Here is a 20,790-nt window from a genome sequence, read left to right as displayed (position 1 = left end):
GCATTCTCCTGCCTTTTGCCAATGGGCTTGTAAAAAGACAAGCAGCATTCTCCTGCCTTTTGTGAATAGTTAGGAAGACAGTGTAAGGAAGGCAGACACAAGTGATCACAGTTCAAGGGTGTTTATTGAACTTCAACTGGTTTTGAAAAACGCCCATCTTATCCTGAATCTAAAGATAGGAGCAAGCTACGACCATCAAATAATAATAACGCAGTCCTAGTGGTGTCTTGTCAATAATGAAAGGGCGTATACTAAGAAACCTATTGCCAATCCTTACTTCTAAATACAAATAGTGTGGGAAACAATGTTATGCCAAAGGAAAGAAGTGTTCAAGAAATGATAGGTCAGGATATTCAAGCCATTGGCTTCCCTTGCCCCACGTTTTCAGCACGGGCCAAGGCGGCACACTCGAGCAAGGCATAAAATGTTTTCACAAATTGATTAGCATAGTTTTCTAATTAACAGGTTTTTGATTAGCAAACAGGCCCCTTTGATTAGCAATTTTATACTAATATTGTTAATGTCACCAGAATGTATTTGTACTCAAGAAATGAAATGAAAAATAATACAGCAGTTTTGCATACTGCTGAAATAAGACATTGAGAGGAGTCAGGCCTGGCAAATTCTTTAAAATTCAGCTAGACCTACAGGTAGGGTAACTTAATTTATCTATTCAACCTAAGAGAAATGCACTCGACCTATAGCAATGGAGGACAACAAATGTAAAATTCGATTTCTGTAAAATGGTGCATGGCGCTACAAAACCGATTTATGTTTGGCACACTGCTGCCACCCAGCGGCCAGCCATGCGCAGTGACACTTTTATTTGGCATTCACTGCAAACAAAGTAAATGTTAAATAAAAGTTGCAAACATATCTTGCAAATGCTAATCGCCCTTCATAAAATCTACTCGACTATGCGAGTGGACAAAAAGACAAACCATAGAGGAGTGTTTGTAAAATGTAAAAGGTTAGCTGCATGAATGGACACAAAAACATAGATATGATAAAAAAGACTCTGAAAACAGTTTCGCCAGCGTCTCCTGCAGGTGCGATTATATAATGCAAACATAATCCTAAAGCAAAGGGAGCTCTGGAGGTTACCAACAGTGTTTGGTATTGAAGTAGATGTACAGACTGGATTAAACTTGATCACTACTTTGCATAAGAATCTAGTTCGTTTTGTGTACTCATTGTGTAAGAGAAAAGAGACTAAGCAGAGTGGATTGCGTAGCAGGCAGAGAACTGGGCAAACTAGGTAGAATATTGTAGTTTGTGGTCATCCCACTTTCAGGGTCCCTGGTATAAAGCAACATGGTGAGAAGATAGAATGGCAAGGAATATGGGTTCACTCATGGTTTGAGCACCAGTCGCAAGATGTATGCAACCTACAGGTTACAGAACTAGGTTTGCAATCAAAAGCATTTGTTCATGTGATCATGTACACTTTCGAAAGTGTTCCATCGTCAATATGGATACCCAGTGATAATATTGCAGGAAATATTAATGACTGAATTTACAAAGAGGAAAAAATATTTCTAGAATTCATAGTGGGTCAAAAATACCGACCAGCAGAAAAAATATCGAAATAAAAAGCAAGAAAATGTAATGATAGGGTTGAGTTTTAGGTGTAAAAAATACAACAGAAAAACAGATTTAGGTTAGAATTGGGATAAAGGGGGCGGAGACAAGGAGAGTTTAGGAGTGGGAGAGGTAAGGGTGGGGATAGGGGAGGTCCCCCCGAAAAAAAGGTATTATTGCAATGGGCAATGTAAAAGGCATGTGGATATTTTTTCTGGCAATATTTATTGCACTTTGTAATTTTAAGTCACTGTAATTTCAGCAATACAATCACAGAAAACCCTCAATATATGATGCATCGTCCCAAACAAAATGAGACTATGAAATTTAGATCCACTGATCTAACCTTTACTGTAAAGAATGGAGAAGATGCAGTGTTTTACAGTATCAATATTGTAATGATGCATTTTGTAAGAACTTGCATTTTAGGAAAGGAATTGCAGGTTTTTCTTAAAAAAAAAATAAATACTGGTCTTTGCCAAACAGAGTATAGAAAGCTTAATAAAAATCATCCCGATTACTTCTGGTTTGCCCTGCACTCCCACACATGTCTTTGGCACTTAAGAGTAAAGGAGATGATTACTGCTGCACTTTCTCTCCATTAGTACTTGAAGTGAACAGAAAAAAAGAGGGCAGAGAGAACACAGAGGGCAAGAAAGGAATGTAGGGCGAGCCGTGCTTTCATTGAAGAGGGCAACTTAAACAGCTAGCTTTGCTACACAAGTGTACATTTGATTAGCAAACCTACAGAATGTCATAGCAAATTGCTATGCGACACTGCTTATGTTATGCCTTGCTTGAGCTTTGCAGAGTCTCTGGCTTCTCTAGCACGAGGATGCAGTTCAAATCTCAGTATCAGGGCCTTCTGTATCAAAGTCTCTTTGCCATTCAAAGTCTCTTATTTCAGAGGGCCTGATCCGACAAACCATCAAAAGTTCCTTTCTCCTCAGGCATCTCATGTACAGCTTCCTGGGTGATTTTCGATTCACCCCGGGTCCCCCTCCACCGGGCTCAGACCCACTTTAACACAAAATTTTCAATTGGTCTCCTTCTGCCGGGCTAGGACTAGATAAATGTATTTTTCCAAACGTACTCTATTTCATCAAAATCGAAGACTTTCAACTGTGCACAGGATTTTGCTTGACCCGTCGCAGGACCACTTCGATTCACATTTATCCGTTCACTTTCAAATGATCTCCCTCCACCGGGCTTGGATCAAATGTATCTACTTTCGTTACTGCTCAGCTGGATACCTTACAGAGACTTTCGACTGAGCTCCCATGCAGTGTGGGACCACTCTGTCAAAGGTATAAGCAGTTCCAACTTTGCTCAGTCTTCCCTCAGTGGGGCTCGAGAATGTCTTGGTTTCAACAGTTTATTTTAGACAGTTTCCATCACAATCCCCCTTTCTCTTTCTCCGTCGCTGTTTTCTAGAACTACAGGTTCCATAATGCAACAGTCACTTGTTACGGTAATAACTTGAACTGTCACAAACCGGGCTCTCTCCCATTGTACATGAGAACTCACCGGTTGTCTTGGCCTTCCTTCTTATCAATCTTTGCCTTTGGTCGGAGCCTCCAGCACCGGCCTTGCTCTTCCCCAACTCCATCAATGACCCAGGAGGGAGCCGAACAGCCTCCAGGCACCCGTGGCAGGAGAATACACACAGTTCAATGTAGGGGGGAAGGGTTTGGAAGCCTTCACTCTCTGGCTCCAACTCTTCTGCCTAGCAGACCTTGCTGGGAGCTTCTGCTCACATCTGTCCCTCCACCAGTCAGTCCTGGGCTGAAAAGGATCTGGGGTTCTGCTCTCTGTTCTGTGGCTCCCCTTCGTGTCTTGCCTGGGTGTCATGACCCTCACCCAAAACCCCCTCTGGCAAACCCATTGGCCAGGTGGAGTCAGGACTCGGGCCTCTAGAGCCTGGCATCCTCTTCAAAAGCCCTCATGGGGCCAGTCTATGGCGCCAGACTCATACACCATGAAAAACAATGTGCTTGGGAACTACTTTATTGTACTGTCAGCCAACATAGAGGCATCCACATAGCTTGGTTCCTAGGAACCAAGCTATGCGGTTTAGTGTTTTGGGTGTGGTAGCCTAGGGACTACGTTACCTGGACTATTTTGTTGGGGCTATTTAAACCACACTCGAGCAAGACAACACGCTTCGCGTTCTGTTACGCTCACCTGGTATCCACAGGGACGCCTCCCAGCCGGGTTACTCGCTGGTATGCTTCTCAGCTTTGCCCAGATGTGGTCTGCGGGGAAGGTTCTGCCATGTGGTAGAGTTCAGCATGCTCTCTGTCCTGCCTTCTTTAGAGGGGCACATTGTCTTTCGTGGGCATGTGCGGTCCAGTTACTTCACTGACGCCGGCCCGTTTGATATTGTTCAGGTAGGTCTTATTGCTGTTCTTTAGTATTGTTGCTATCCTGCATGCCTGTCTTTGTTTAAAATGTCTCTTTTTCTCCCTTAGGTATGCGGAGCTTCAGCGTGGCGAACTGGCTTGGTTGAGCCCCGCTGGTAAATGATGGCGCATTAAGAGCGCTATGATGCGGTAAGTAAGCGCTATGCGCAGCGCTGCGAAGTCTTGGCTTTGCTAACCTGCGTTCTCCTTCCTTGTAGGTCGCGGTGTTTTTCAGCGCGAGTGGAATGTCCGGAGTGGTGCCAGCTGAGAGGCGACCAGCCAGGTAAGCCTTTTGAGCAGTTCGTAATTTGTAAATGTCTCTACTGCTTTCTTTAATGTTGTCTCTATCTTCCTCTTTCAGGTCGTTTTGTCCGGGAGGCGTGCAGATTCGAGGAAGCTGTTCTCAGTAGCTGCGAGTGTTTAAAGATGAAGACTGCAGGTAAGATGCTGCTGCTAATGATGTTCCTTTTGTCTCCTTGCAGGTTCTGCTTCTCCGAGGTTGGAGGGAATAGCTGGACACGGTGAGCGTCACGTTGCAAACTGCAAAGTAACGCGAAGCGTGTTGTCTTGCTCGGGTGTGCTTTAAATAGCCCCAACAAAATAGTCCAGGTAAAGTAGTCGCTAGGCTACCACACCCAAAACACTAGACCGCATAGATTGGTTCTTAGGAACCAAGCTATGCGGATGCCTCCATGTTGGCTGACTGGGAGGAATACCATGTCTCGCTCGAGGGCGTGTCTCTCCCTGCTGCAAGGACCTCCTGCCCAGGTGATCCTTCCTCGCTCGTCCGCCCCCAGGATTGGGGTCCAAGAGCGATGGCCCTCCCCTGGCCACCTGAACAAAGTATCCCCGGGAATAGCCTGGGAGAAACGCCTCAGGTTTCTCACAACAGGTAGCATTACCCTACCTTCGGTCAATGGTTAAGAAGACCGGTAGTTTTCCCCTGCCTTCTGGCAATGGTTAGGAAGACAGGTAGCGATCCTCTGCTTTCTGTCAATAGCTAGGAAGACAGGTAGCGTTGCCCTACCTTCTGTCAATGGTTAAGAAGACCGGTAGTGTTCCCGTGCCTTCTGGCAATAGTTAGGAAGAAAGGTAGTGTTCTCCTGCCAATGGTTTGGGAGATAGGTAGAGTTCTGCCTTCTGTCAATCGTTCAGAAGACTGCTAGCATTCTCCTGCCTTCTGTCAGTCGTTCGGAAGACAGATAGCGTTCTCCTGCCTTCTATTAATCGGTAGTTAAGAAGAAATGTAGCGTTCTCCTTTAAGGGTCGTTTTCCCCCCTTAAACAGGTCATGGCACGCAGGTTTGCTTAACTGCTGCTGGGGCGAAGGAAATACCCCCTAAAATGTAAACTCAGTTAATTGATTCGACCAGTTATGAAGTGCCCTTGTATCGGGAACCATTGGTGTTGGTTAAAGTGAAGTAATGGCTTTTAGGATGAAACACACCTGCACGATCTTCTCCTCATTTCAGCCTACCCGTCATGTTCTTGTGCCCATCACTCCCTCCCTCATTCTCCGTTTTGTCCAGATTAAGGGACATCCTTGCCCCCTTAAACCCTAGAGTGAGGGGGGTGGGGGGGGGGGGGGGTCATGGCGGCCCAGCCGCGTCTGGTGGAACGAGCAGGTCTCAGTAACCCGTCTATCCTTTGGTGTGTTCGGGGTTACCACTTCTGCCCCCTTTCAGCCGAGGCATGCAACTGCAGCCAAGAGAGGTAGGTTGCAAACAGCTGGGTTATCTATGACGTGGATCCGCCTGGCAAGGCCATAGGCACCTTCAGAAGGTGGCCAACAGGACTCCAGAGTCAGGCGACCAGGATCAGAGCATGGCACTCGGCAGGGAAGCACAGACAGAAGCCCACCTAGTCCCAACCAGCCCTGTCCACCTATAGAATCTAGGGCTGTGGGTATCGGGGGCGAGGACAGGGCTCACAGTGTCCAATGTTAACGGGGCTTGGAGTGGTGGCATTTCCGCTTGCAGACCTCTCAGAGCTCTTAGAAAGGCATAACGCGGCATATCAGCGCTGTATAACATACAGAAAAACCAGACGACTGCACCACCTGTGCTACAGCACAGAAGCACAAATGCATCACCTCTGCTGCTACAGCACAAAACAGCAACTGCTCACCACGGCTCTGTTATAGCACAGATTCACAACTACATCACTCCTATTGTCTTACAGCACAGAACAAATGCACCGACGCTACCGTAGTACAGCACAGAACGACAACTGCATCACCTGTCCTGTACCATAGCATAGAACAACTGCAGCACCTCTACTACATTACAGCACAGAACTACAACTGCTTCACCTGTCCTCTACCATAGCATAGAACAACTGCAGCACCTCTACTACATTACAGCACAGAACGACAACTGCATCACCTGTCCTGTACCAGACAACTGCATCACCTGTCCTGTACCATAGCATAGAACAACTGCAGCACCTCTACTACATTACAGCACAGAACTACAACTGCATCACCTGTCCTCTACCATAGCATAGAACAACTGCAGCACCTCTACTACATTACAGTACAGAACCACAGCTGTCCTGTACCATAGCTTAGAACAACTGCAGCACCTCTACTACATTACAGTACAGAACCACAACTGCATCACCTTTCCTGTACCATAGCATAGAACAACTGCAGCACATCTACTACATTACAGTACAGAACCACAACTGCATCACCTTTCCTGTACCATAGCATAGAACAACTGCAGCACCTCTACTACATTACTGCACAGAACGACAACTGTATCACCTGTCCTGTACCATAGCATAGAACTGCAGCACCTCTACTACATTACAGTACAGAACCACAACTGCATCACCTTTCCTGTACCATAGCATAGAACAACTGCAGCACATCTACTACATTACAGTACAGAACCACAACTGCATCACCTTTCCTGTACCATAGCATAGAACAACTGCAGCACCTCTACTACATTACTGCACAGAACGACAACTGTATCACCTGTCCTGTACCATAGCATAGAACTGCAGCACCTCTACTACATTACAGTACAGAACCACAACTGCATCACCTTTCCTGTACCATAGCATAGAACTGCAGCACCTCTACTACATTACAGTACAGAACCACAGCTGCATCACCTTTACTGTATTATTGCACAGAACAGCAATTGCATTAACGCGACTGTATTACAGCACAGAACAGAAACGCATCACTACTACTGTATCACAGCACACAAGGTCAATGACACCAATGCTACTCTACTACAGTACAGAACTACTTCTGCATCACCTCTGCTGTACAGTACAGAAAGGCAACTGCACCAATGCTGCTGTATTACAGAAAAGCACATCTGCATCACCTCTGCTGTGCAGCAACTGCACCAACGCTGCTGTATTACAGCACAAACGCACATCTGCATCACCTCTGCTGTGCAGCAACTGCACCAATGCTGCTGTATTAAATAAAAGCACATCTGCATCAACTCTGCTGCTACAGCACAAAACAGCAACTGCTCACCACGGCTCTGTTATAGCACAGAAGCACATCTGCATCACGTCTGCTGTGCAGCAACTGCACCAATGCTGCTGTATTACAGCACAGAACCACTTCAGCATCACCTCTATTGCACAGTACAGAAAGGCAACTGCACCAATGCTGCTGTATTACAGAAAAGAGGCACATCTGCATCACCTCTGCTGTGCAGCAACTGCACCAACGCTGCTGTATTACAGCACAGCACACCTGCATCACCTCTACTGCGCAGCCCAGAACAACCTCACCTATACTGTTTTAGAACGCATCAACTCCCTGAACGCTACTGCACAGCACAGAACAGCAACTGCGTCTCCTCTGCTACATTATAGCACAGAACCACACCTGCAAAACCCTTAATGTGTTACAGTATAGAACAAAAACTGCACCAACGCTACTGTACTACAGCATAGAACCACAACGCATCACTAGCCCTACTGTACTACAGCACAAAACAATAAACACATCGCCTGTACACACTGAAGCACAGAGCAACGAACCCACTGCTATGTTTTTATAGCACAGCATAACAACTGAATCCATCACCTCTACTGTCACAATACAGAACAACCGCAGCACCTGTGTTCCATTACTGCACTAACCACATGTCCGCAATCTCTGCTATATTACAGCACAGGAAAGCTGCATCACAGCACAGAAGCACATATTTGCCAGCTCTACACATTAAAGCACGGCAAAACGATCCCGCCAGTACTTTATTACAGCACATAGCAACTGCACCCATCACCTCCACTATTACAGCACAGAACCACAACTGCAGCCCTCTGTTCCATTACTGCACTAACCACACCTGCATCACTTTCAGGGCATTTCTGCATGGAACCACAAGGACAATCCCACCACATTACAACACAGAACACCCGCACCACTCCCGCTTGATCACAGCACAGAACATCAACGGCATCCCCTTTGCTGTATTACAGCACGGAAAAACCAACCGCTTTACAGCACGGAAGCACTGCTACCTCACCTCTACTGCATCACAGATTAGAGACATGACCACACCAGCTCTTCATTATAAACCATTTAAAGTTACTCAACTCCCTCTGCTGCGTTACAGCAGAGAAACTAATAAGTGATCAAAGATGGGCCTTCAAATTCATCATAACAGATGGCATTGCCCTGGTAAATCCATACCATCTGTTTAGTTGTACGTGCCGCCTATAACCCAAAGCAATTGCATTGCAGTAGAGATAGCAGGAAGACGGAATGTGAGGAGGGGCACACACCTTGTGGGCACAGTTTGGCTATTTACACACCCACTGACTGTCCAGTGCCATACACATCCCTATGGCCCTTTCCACTCACGACCTGCCCTCCCGGCCAAAAACACATCCTCCTGGGATCTCTTTGGGCTAGCTCTATCAAGCAGCAACATCAAGCTGAACGGGTCCCAACAGCCACCAACAAGAAGCGGCAAGAGACATCAGAACAAGATACCGACAACACAGAGAACAACAGTATGAGACATTGACAGATAAAATAGAACAGCACGTCTGCAGACCACATGGCAAAAGAATGACCCACTACTGGCACCAACAGGATAGAATAAAGAGTAACAGGAAAGAAAACACAGCCCAGATCCTCATGGAGTGGGATCTGTAATACATTAAACGCCTATTACGATGGATAGCCACTGGAATAACACCAATCAAACAAGATTTTGAAACAGCAGCGAGATGTTATGTTATGTTGTCTTATACCGTGCACTGTTACCATTGGGGTGGTCTCCAGGCACTCACGTGGCTCTGCTAGAGAGAGGGTGGGTGGGTTAGAGAGGGTAGAATGAAAGGATAGGTCTAGAACCAGGAGAAACTGGCGTCTGTGCATGTTGGCTTCCACATGATTGGACTGCGTGCACTGGCTTGTTGTATCCGTAAGGGTAAGGCCCAATGCCTGGGTTATTTGCTGTATGCAAATGTTTGTTATGTTGCGGGTGTGTTTGTGTGTTTCATGTGTGGTTAGGCTGATAGTTTGATCGTATGCACTGGCTTGCTGTATCCATAAGGTGAAGGTCCAGTGTCTGGGTTATTTGCTGTATGCAAATGTTTGTTATGTTGGGGGTGTGTTTGTGTGTTTCATGTGTGGTTAGGCTGGTAGTTTGATCGTATGCACTGGCTTGCTGTATCCATAAGGTGAAGGTCCAGTGTCTGGGTTGTTTGATGTATGCAGGTGATGGTTATGTTGGGTGTGTGTTTTTGTGTGTTTCATGTGTAGTTTGGCTGGTGTTTTGATCGTGTGCACTGGTTTGTTGTATCTGTATGGCTTAGGGTCCGGTGTCTGGGATTGTTTGTTGTATGCTAATGTTAGTTAGTTGGGTGTTTGTTTCTGTGTAGTTTGGCTATCCCATAGGGTGTGTATAGTACTTAGGAGGCATTTTGGAGGGGAGCACAAGCATGGTGGTTAGTACATTGTCTTCTCTCAAATTTCTTCCAGGTAGGTCCTCAGCCCATCCAGTTGCAACTCAGTGGTACCCTCCAATTCTTCCAAGTGCAATACACTGGCCGCCCGCGCCAACCCTCCAAGCTCAACACATCAGCTACTCCTACAAATTCCTCTAAGTGCAATACATTGACTACCCTCCCTAGCCCCTCTCTGCAGAGCAAGAATTACCAGGCACAAAGTGTGCTTCTGAGTGCAGCAAGATTAAACAGCTAAAGTGACGCATGGCTAATCTTCACAATTCTATCTAATGTCCCGCATGGCTGGTCTTTCCAAATCTATCTAAACGTGAGGCATAGCGTGGAGAGGAGGAGTCGGAACCGCGGAGTTAGTGGTTGGTGACTTTTCTTCGGTCCCCATTGGTATCGCTGGCATTGCCCATTGTGCTGGTCATTGGCAGTTGAATAGCCATGTTTTCAGTCGTATTCTGAAGGTGAGGTGGTCTTCTGTTGTCCTCATTTCTTTTGGCATTGTGTTCCATAGCCACTAGGAGTGAGAATGCAGTTCCTCAGAAGTTCCCTTTTTCGTATTGTTTTGTTTTGATTTTCACTTCATTGCTTGATCTTAGGTCTCTTCCTGGTTGGTAGTGGCTGATCTTGACTTGGAGAAATTTAGCTCCATGTCCGTGTAATGATTTGTGGGCAACTCAGAGGGCTTTGAATGTGATGCGATTTATTATTGGGAGCCAATGTAGAATTCTCAGAGCTGGTGTGATGTGGTCACTTCTGTTGAATCTCAGGAGTATCCTTGCTGCTGTGTTTTGGATGCATTGAAGTTTTTTGGTGAGATGTTCTGGCATTCCAAGGTAGAGGCTTTTTGCGTAGTTGATTCTTGACAGTACTAGGGAGAAGATTGCAAGGGTTCTATTTGGGAAAGAGAGGTAGAGGAGCATGCCTCAGAGTACTCTTGGGAGGTAGAAGCATTTATTTGTAATAGCGTTGACTTGTGGTTCCAGTGATAGTCCGTTGTCTAGGTTATTTATGACGTTCAAAGTCTCCGGTTGGGTTCCCATGCCAGACAGCCAGTCCAGTTGGTTGCATTGCCGTCTGGAGGTGAAATCATCGTCTCTGTTTTGGCCAGGTTTAATTTGAGGTTGTTTGTTGCCATCCAGCTGTATATGTCAGTGAGCCCATTATTGAGGGTGTTGGTTGGGTCTTGGCTACCTTGATGATGAGTTGTGTGTCATCTGCATCGTTGTAGGCGGTCAGTCCGTGGTTTCGAAAGATTTTCGTCAATGGGGACATGCAGATGTTGAAGAGGCGAGGGGAGAGGCTGGAGCCTTGTGGCACTCTGCAGGAGAGGGTTTTGGTTTTTGGGGTAAAAGGCAGTGGATAGGTCCTTTTGGTACAATTCGTGAGGAAGGATGTTAGCCATTTTAAGGCAGTCTTGTAAACCATATTCCTCAAGTCTTTCTATTAGTATTGTGTGACTGCAAACTGATTAAAAGTAACACTTGTTTTGCCTTGTGAATCGCTCTGCCTTTAACAGCTAAAGCATGGAAAACTAGACAGCACACAAAGTAATGTCTTTTATAATAAGCAAGTATAGTAACTAAGGATTGCAATCACTGAGTTTTAGCAACAGAACAACCAATGGAGATTTCAATGAAAAAACAAACCACCATGACATCCATCATATTATATAAAACCAGGTATGAGAAACCAACAACAGAAAAGCTGCAGGAATGGATGCCAGGAACTGTCGGATGCGTTCACCCTCAGGAAAAGCAACATAGTAAAAAGAAGCAATCAGAGGAAATAAAGATCTGATACAAGACACAAATAGCTGAACGCTTTGAGAGACGAACCACCTGTGGGTTCACACATCTAGAGAGATATTCTAACAACAGACCAATGTTTGTCTCTGGGCACCAAATATACCACCTGCGGAATCCCCGTATTACGAACTGGAGATATTCAAGACCAAAGACTCAGAAACTGTAGCCTTTCAACCCAAGTGTGACACACTGATACGCAGGGACCTAGACGTCACTCCAACAGAAGGTGATGACACTACCGCAAACCCTGATAAACAACAGACAGATGTATGATCACAAGACATACAGCCAACGCAAAAAGCTATTACTTTAGTGCAAAGAGTGCATGGGTCAACTCCAACGAGGCGGTCTCTTCCTCTAATGGATGACCTCCCGTCTTCTAATTTGCCTATGGTGTTTACGGGCTCGTGGCTGTCAGGTGGTAGAGGGCCCAACCACCTCAATCTGAAAACACGCTACTGGCTAAGTTCCAATTGGTCATGCAGTGCCCAGTCACGCAGTGTTAGTTCTATTGCCGCCTCAGCCAGCAACTCTGATGGCTCCACGCCAATGACGAGCATTATTACACCGTATCAGTGGGGACACCTACACCAAAGGGTCAGCTGCCTCCGATACCGGCTCTTCCTCAGCCCCCACTGCCACCAGGGGCTTAATTGCTGCCCCCGCCGGCTCCTCCTCTGTCTCCTCCCTTGGACAGGGGGGACCTGGGGGGCAAGGAAGACTAGCAGGAGGAGGAATTGCCCTCCTAAGAGCGGGTCTTCAATGAGCAGATTATGGCATTGCTCCAATTTTGGACATACCCGCACCATAAAGCCTTCCATTTGAGACTGGTGTCCTGGCCGAGGGGGTTTCAGCATGCATGAGTGACAAACAGGGTGTGTCGCTCCAAAAATATGCAATTGTGGAGGCCCTTCAAACAGGGCTCAGGCCTCTCTTATGCACGGTTGTGAACCGGCGGATAGACCGGAGATACAGAACTGTGCTCTTCGAGGCCACGCGTCTCACCTCAGCCTTCCTCTTTGGTAGCGGCGGCTGCCACCCTACAACCCAGATCCTGTGCAGGCTCCTCAGTTTTGGGGAAAGAAAAAAAAGCTGTTGAACCCCTAAAGCCGGAAGGTACAACAGAACTCTGCACTCCAGCTTCACCAGGCCAACATTTTTTTTTACCAGCGGAGAAGCTCGAGGTATACCATGCTGCTCTTCTGAAGCAAAGCCGGTCGTGAAGATTCTGCTGCAGTCAGTGGCGGACCACGTGACCACACGGACCCCTCCTCCATAGGTACGGTGCTGGGAGTTGACATGGGGAGGCAGGCCTACCTGTGGGCAACTAAACTGCTACCGGGTGTCCTAGAGAAAACCTTGGACCTCTCTTTCGAGGGCTCAGACTCTTTTCCAACAGAAGAGGAGCTGCAGAAAAAGACAACCAGCATGAAGATGGACAGAACCCTGGCATTGCTGGCTACACTGGCTCTGAAGGACTTTTCCAGCCTCACAGAGAGCCGCAAAGGGTACATCCCACCCCTTCTGCTGGTTCCAGGGATCTTTGGAGCAGTTGGACCTCCCCTTACCAGCCTATGAAGAAGCAACACTGCCCCACACCCAGGGGCCTGTCCCGAGGGCCTCCCTCTCCCCTTTCTCAGATCCCAAACCAAAACAAACAATGATGAGCTTGTTCCCCCTCGTGCCACTCTGGGGGGGTGGGGGAGGTGACAATCTCGTTCTTTCTGGAGGAATGGAGGGCAATCTCCTCCGAATCTCGAGTCATCTTGGTTGCCAGGTGGGCGTATTGCTTCCCCCTGGCCTCCTCTACTCCAGCTTTGGCCACAAGTTTTTGACATTCTTAGACATCAGAGCAATGGAGGAGGCTCCCCCATCTCAGAGGGGGGGGGGGGGCAGGGATTTGTGCCATGCTGTTCATGGTGCTGAGGAACAACCATGCATCTATGCCTATCATCCTGGACTTGTCCTCCTCCAACTCCTTCCATTCCTTAAACAGTTCAGGATGATCACCCCTATCCTATACCTACACTTTTCCCTCCCCCCCCCCTGCACTTGCGCTTTCTCAATGTCACCTGGCCTAGTAAGATCGTTGTCTCCGTCTTCCCTCTGTTCCGCTCCCTTGCCTCGTGGTGCCTTGAAACACCTGTGTATATGCGCGTTATAAATGCCACATCATATCATATATCCAGAGGCTGACATTTGTTGACTTTGTCTGGGATTCTCGTCTGGCTATGGCCTTTTCGAACAGACGAAAGGACCCAGGACTACCTTTCCACTTGCTCTTTCTTTTTTGCCAGATCTTGGACCATGGCCTGATGGTTGCAGGGGCTGCTCAGCCTCGTGGCCTCGTGCGTTCCCGTCTATGCTTTATGCCAGTCTCAAGAAAAGATGGACCCAGCATTAATTGTCTTTGGGCTGGTCTCAAAGGGAGCACCCACAGGTAGCCTTGATTCCACGGTCTTAACATCCAGATCTGAGCAGATGGAAAGATTTCTCCAACCTTCTAGATTTTATTTATTTATTTATTTATTGGGTATTTGTAATACACCTGTACACCAAGGTGTTTCAAGGTGCAACAAGACAGGAAGGGGTAGAGGGGGCAGGGGAGAAAAAATAAAAACGGTCCGACTAGGTCTTTTGTCATCCAGATCGTGCAAGTCCAGTAACAAGAAGTGCTGTGAAGAGAGGGGGGAGGTGCGGGGGTGGGGTGGGGGAGTGCCAGTCAAGGTGGAAGGGCCCATGGGTTAAGTGAGTGCCAGGGGAGGCCAGGTGGACAGAGCCAGGGGAAAGCAGAGAGTGCAGGGGGAAAGAAGGTCCATGAGCTAAGTGTGAGGACGGGGCTGGAAGGGCTCAAGTGGTGCAGGCACAGCCAGGCTAGTGCAGGGAGAGGGAGCCCAGGAAGGGCAAGTGCAGGTTGGGTGGGGTGGGCAGAAGAAACCAAGTGCAGGGGTAAAGTGGTTGAGGGGGGCCTGGTGCCCAGTAAGAATCTCAAGGAACCAGGCAGCCAGTCAAGAGAGGCAGAGGGGGACATTAGCAGGGGAGGGGGAAAGGGAAGGAGGAAGAGAAAAGGAGGATCTTGAGAAGCTTCCAAAACTTAAGGAGACCCGGCTCGAGTTCTTTAATCCCCTTCCCACATGGACCATAACCATGGACTCTTCCCTGGTGCAGTGGGACACCACCCTGGACACTCTCAGGGTGCACGATTTGTAGAATTTAGAACAGACATTTCAGATCACTGTTTCGGAGGTCCAGGCCATATTCCATGTCTTAAAGGTCTTTCTTCAGATTCTCAAGAACTCTTGCATGCAGGTTGCGACAGACATAACCACTGTGTTGCTTGATTTGAATAAGCAGGGTGGGACCAAGTCCCTGTAACTTATCACTCTGGCAGTGGAACTGTGGCCTTTCACCCCCCTTCTGGTAGAGGAAAACGCTGAGGTGGATGCATTCAGCAGATTGGAGACGTCTGTCCAGGAGCAGGAGCTCCACAGGGAGGTGGTGAAGGACCTCTTTGTGGGATGGGGTGTCTCCTCTGTGGACAACTTCACGACCCCCCAGAACGCCAAGTAATCCTTTTTTGCCTCCTCAAAGCTGGACAGGCCCATGAACTCCAATGGGGAAGGGTCTGACGGTCTCTTGGGAGGGGAGGGAAATGTATGCATTTCCCCGTCCTCCCTCTTTCACCGAGTGCTTAAGACGTTCAAGGAACCCAGAACCAAATTACCCATTTCCCTCGCAGGCCACTTTAATCGAAATCCATTTCCCCAAAAATATTATGCCACATTTTACCACCGGCAAGTATGTACGTGGGGGTTGGGTTTAGGTATTTACAAGGTTGCGCGTATGGGAGGGTTGAGAGTGGTGGAAGGGTCCCGACACATTTTATTGTGGTAAAATGCGGTCAAAACAAATCACTTAAATACGCTTCAACCAAATCCACAAGATCCTCCAGAACCTGCTGCACGATCGTGGTGGTGTCTCTGTGGCCAGCTAGGTATTGGTTCTTGGACATGAAGGTTTTGGGCTTCCCCAGAGACCAGATCTTCTGTCCCAGCTTGGGAGGGGGTGAGGACTTGGCATCACTCCCTCTAATCTCTTCAGTTATCAGCCTGGTTCCTGAGGGGGTTGCTCTGACTTCTGAGCTTGCGTCGTCCATTCACGAGGGCCCAGTACAAGGGCAAATGGACATGGTTTTGTCACTGGTCCCTTGTGAGGCAGACCTCCCTAATACATGGTTTGGACCATGTTCACTCTTTCCTTTCTGATCTGTCTTTATCAGATGTTTCAGTCGAGTCATAAGGCACCTACCTCTCAGCGATGGCCCCATACAAGGATATTGAGGGGGTATCCTCTCCCCTGTCCAACCCACTGGTCAAGCGACACTTTGAAGGGCTCAGGTGCCTGTTTCCACCTGGACCTCAATGTTATTAATACTGTGCTGCCACATAACTAGGGTCATGGTGGACATCCATTTGGTGGCCTGAAAGACAACCTTCTTGGTGGCTGTCACATCGGCTCGCCGGGATGGTGAGCTACAGGCCCTGTCCGTGGAGGTACCATGTATTACTTTCCACAAGTACAAGGTGGTGCTCCGTACGCACCCTTCCTTTTTCACCAAAGTTCATTTCGGATTGCCAAATCAACCATGAAATTGCATTACTTATGATCTTTGCTAACTCGTTGCCGAAGGGGGAGAGGGTGATCTGCGATCTCGATGTTCATCGAGCACTGAAATTCTACCTGGACAGGACTAAAGAGACCAGATCTTCTGGCAGACTCTTCGTTCTTTATAGAGGTAGTTCCCATGAGCCGGCTGCTACCAAAGCCACCATTGCCTGCTGGATACACTCTTGAATCATTGAGCCTCACAGGTTGCAGGTTGTGCAGACTCCTGAGACTCTTCACTATCATGCTGTTCCGAGCTTTCGCTGCCTCTGACCCTTTCCAGAGAACCCGTTTCTTAGGAGGTCATTGCAGGAGCGGCCACTTGGGTCTCACTTTCTGCCAGTACTGCTGCTTGGACTCCAATCATCGAGCCGATGCTCGACTTGGGCAAGCAGTCCTGCAGAACTTGTTTGGTTTGTTAGTTAGTTAGTGTCAGTCCCCCTGCCTCTTCAGTGTGTGAATACTGGTTAGTCTCCCACAAGTATGGAGGAAGGGGGACACGATGTAGGAGTAAAGAAAATGTACACACTATAGTGACCACTGTACTCCAGTCCATAGTCCCTATGCATCCATATGCTCCACCTAACTTAGTAACCAGTCAGGTACAGCCTAGGTAATCGAAAAGGATGAGCGATGCAGGAGGCAGTGCCTGGAGGGGCATGGCTATGTACGCCTGGATACATGAGCAATCAAATTTGGGAGAATGTTTTGCTATGCACCAAAATGCTTCGGTCAAGTCCCCATGAGTGGAAACTCCCACAAGTGTGGAGGAAGGGGGACTATGGACTAGGTGTACAGCAGTCCCTATAGTAGGTTTCCCTTAACTGACAGCATTATCACTGCCTTACAAATAAAATGAAAGCATTCACACTCAGACCCCAGTACCACCCGACTGACCACAACCACACGGTTAAATACTTTAAGAGAAAAGAACCAGACACGCAGGACAATAACCCATCACAATCACTTCAAACCTTGCCTCAAGATACAAATGGACACCGAACAGCTAAGCGCATGTCGAGGACACGGAATCAGCCTAAAAGGCAGCGATTAAAAGACTGAATGGGAGATTTGGCTGATAAAAAAGGAGCCAACCAGGCCGGCAAAGACGCAACATATTCAGAACAGCAGCAGACAACACACTATGGACAATAGCCACAAACAACACACACACAAAACACAATAAGTAGTTTGGCACAGACTGCAAAATCCTAATAATCTGAAAGACCCCTCCCATCAAAACCACAGGGACCCAGAGAGCACAATCATAAGAGAAGAACACCCTGTGCAGACTGAAATCACCCCCCACGAGAAAGAAGAGAAGCCATGAAACCAAACAACTCAGAGAAATATAGGAATCACTGAGAACAAACAGCTGTGTGACAAATGGAATAACCGAAACGTTAAAGAACATGACAACTAATTAGGCTTAAAATGTGTATGGGAAAAGCACTCCCAGGGCCTGTTTCGAAGCATATTAAGAGGACCAATAAACCCAGAACAAATGGCAGCTGTGGACAAGCTACAGATATTAGAACAGGGCAGAAAGGACTAAAAGACACCACTGGACACAGAAGCCAAACTAAAAGAGACAAAAAAACCATATACACAAGCTGAAATCTGGAGACTCCAGGGGTGACGTAAGCATGGCAACACTGCAAGAGACCCTAACCAAATGTAACCATGTCCGGCTTAGTGGGCACTTCCCCCATGTGGCCAAGGGTCAAGCCCTCAAAAAAAGTGGGGGGACTCATTAACATACCAATTGAATGTGGCGTCACCATAAATTAGCATATCAAGGAGCCCTCTGAAAAAAGTGGGGGTCTCAGTCCACCCGCGTGTACCCTCGACTTGAGCACTGCCCGCACCCCATTATTCAAAAGTGGAAACTGCCTTGACCCAAATAACTATCAAGGTATTTGAGTAGGAAGCGAAATAGGGAAGCGTGTGTGTAGCATCCTCAGTGAAAGAACACAGACATCCCACCCGGAGAAAGAGATATAACGCAGGAGCACGATAGGATGTAACCCTAAACACAGAACAACAGACCATATATACAACCTACACACACACACACACACACACACACCTACACACACCTACACATCAATGGACAGAAGTCCAGACAACCCCAAAAGTAAAAATATGCTCCTGCTTCATGGACTTCCAAAGGGATTCAACTCAGACTGGCATCCAGACCCATCACTGAAACTCCTGGACACTGGCACCGAAGGGAAGCCATATAATAAGGGAGATGCACACCCAGGCCAAACGCAGAGTAAACATGAAAGGAGACTCATTCAAACAAGAGAGAGTGAAACTCTACTAATCACACTGAAAGATGGAATACAAGGGGGGTTTACCTCTCAGCCCAATCCTGAGTTTGGGCGCAAAGTGGGAGCTTTACCTCCAACTTCTGCTGGAGGTAAATCTCAGCACTTTCCGCCCATTTGTGACACTATTACCGCAGGGCTAATAGCGCTGGACCGAGTTGCGGTAATGAAATTTGTGCTGGCGGTATCTCAGCGGATTTACTGCCAGGATACTGCCAAGATTGTGATAGAGCCACAGGTCTTTCGCAAGGGGATACAAAGAAAAATTGAATTCTATGCTGCTGACCTGGTCCTTCTATCACCCAAGGGATTACAAAGATACTGCAACCATAATTATTAAAAAAAGCTAGAAAGAGGTTTCACTGCATTATGTTTATGAAGTTATGACTTTATGATTGTATACTACATACCTTAATAAAAAAAAAAATTATCAAAATAAAAAAAAAAAAGCTAGAAACATTACTAGCCAATGTTATTTCTCTTTCGATAAAGGAACTCTTGTAGATAGAATGGCATCTGGGAATCTTCAGTGCCTCTTTCTCACGGGCCTTGCGAGCACTACATGAGCAAGGATTATGGGCAAACAAGGCCAAATAGACTGAGCCACTTAGACCGCACACATCTATGAGACTTTAAGACAAAGTGAACAGGGTCAAAGAAACCTAAAGCACACTCTCCTGTCTTTGATACAAAGATTCCACGATGTTTACTGATTATTCAGAAGTTTTACTGTCACAGCAGGATGCTCAATTTTGATACACAACACGACTGTGTTTCTGCCTTAAAGGGCTGGGTTTGCAGCTGTTCCTGTGTACGTCTTCATCAGGACAAGATAAGTGGTTGTGGGAGCTTCCTGCGGGCTTGTGATGTGGTGGTGCCACGATAAGTGGTGGCAGACAGTCGGGACTATTTCAATAGATCCTTGACGTGTGCAGGGTACTGATCCGGTGCAATGGGGCCAATCTAATTAGATGAACCCAGTCCTAAATTAATAGTTGGGTGATGAAGTATAGCGTGCAGTAAATCGGGGCAAAACTGTCTGGTGCGTCAGCAAGATCACACCTGCAACATGACCTGCCGCTGGGTAGAAGGAACACGTCTGCAGGGCGCTGGAGCCTCAGGGAGACTGCAAGACAAACTTTTCTTTACCCTGCAAACGTCAAGGATCTATTGAAATAGTCCCGACGGTTTGCCCACAATCACTTATCTTGTCCTGATGAAGGCCTACACAAGAACAGCTGCAAACACAGCCCTTTAAGGCCGAAACACAGTTGTGTTGTGTATCATAATTGAGCCTCCTGCTGTGACAGTAAAACTTCTAAATAATCAGTAAACATGGTGGAATCTTTGTATCAAAGACAGGAGTGCGTGTTTTAGGTTTATTTGACCCGGTTCACTTTGTCTTACTGGCGGTTATATATGACAAAATTACCCATTCTATTCAGGAGATGCTAGTCCAGTCCTGATTTTAATCTTGCATTCTGGGATGTCTCATTTATAATTCCAGGACTACAAGTCCCAGAATGCAACTTTAAAACCAGGCCGCCTGGATGGAATGGATAATGTTGGCAGGGAACCAACATTACATAGGCAAGTTCTATTCAGCAAGCAGACACTTAAGAAACAAAGAAACACGCCTAACAATGCACAAAGAGCAGAACTGGGGAGGTGCTGCCCTATTTAGTCCAAATAAACTGACTGTGTAAGTTATTTCAGGTACCCCAGTAGGGGCCGTGCTCGCTATCCAGCTTGGCACCCTGTGCTGCACAGAGCACAGAACAATCCACAGATGGGCACACACTCTCCCACTCAAAGAAACAAATACAAATCATTACCACTGTCATTGCTCTGTTCAGACTACTCTTCCATTGTTTTTTTGCCAGTCTGCACCATTACAGACGGTGCCCCGATGTGGGTCCCAAACTTGCTGCTCCCTTACGACCAGAGCGACCCCTCCCTGATGATGCTCAGGGGGGCTGAAACATGTGTGGGGGTGTCTGTGGTGTCACGTGGAAGGGAGGTGACCTAGTAGTTGGGATGTACCTCCCCTTAG

General features: G+C 47.2%; 1 protein-coding gene across 2 annotated transcripts in view; it reads right to left on the bottom strand.

The window, feature by feature from the left end:
* BCL9L (BCL9 like) overlaps window positions 1-20,790 on the bottom strand; it is a 298,755-nt gene that overhangs the window by 73,212 nt on the left and 204,753 nt on the right. The window lies entirely within an intron of this gene.

The sequence above is a fragment of the Ambystoma mexicanum genome, chromosome 9 (assembly GCF_040938575.1).
Source record: "Ambystoma mexicanum isolate Mex_15411 chromosome 9, UKY_AmexF1_1, whole genome shotgun sequence".
NCBI lineage: Eukaryota > Metazoa > Chordata > Amphibia > Caudata > Ambystomatidae > Ambystoma > Ambystoma mexicanum.
This window is presented reverse-complemented; position numbering and strand designations above follow the sequence as displayed.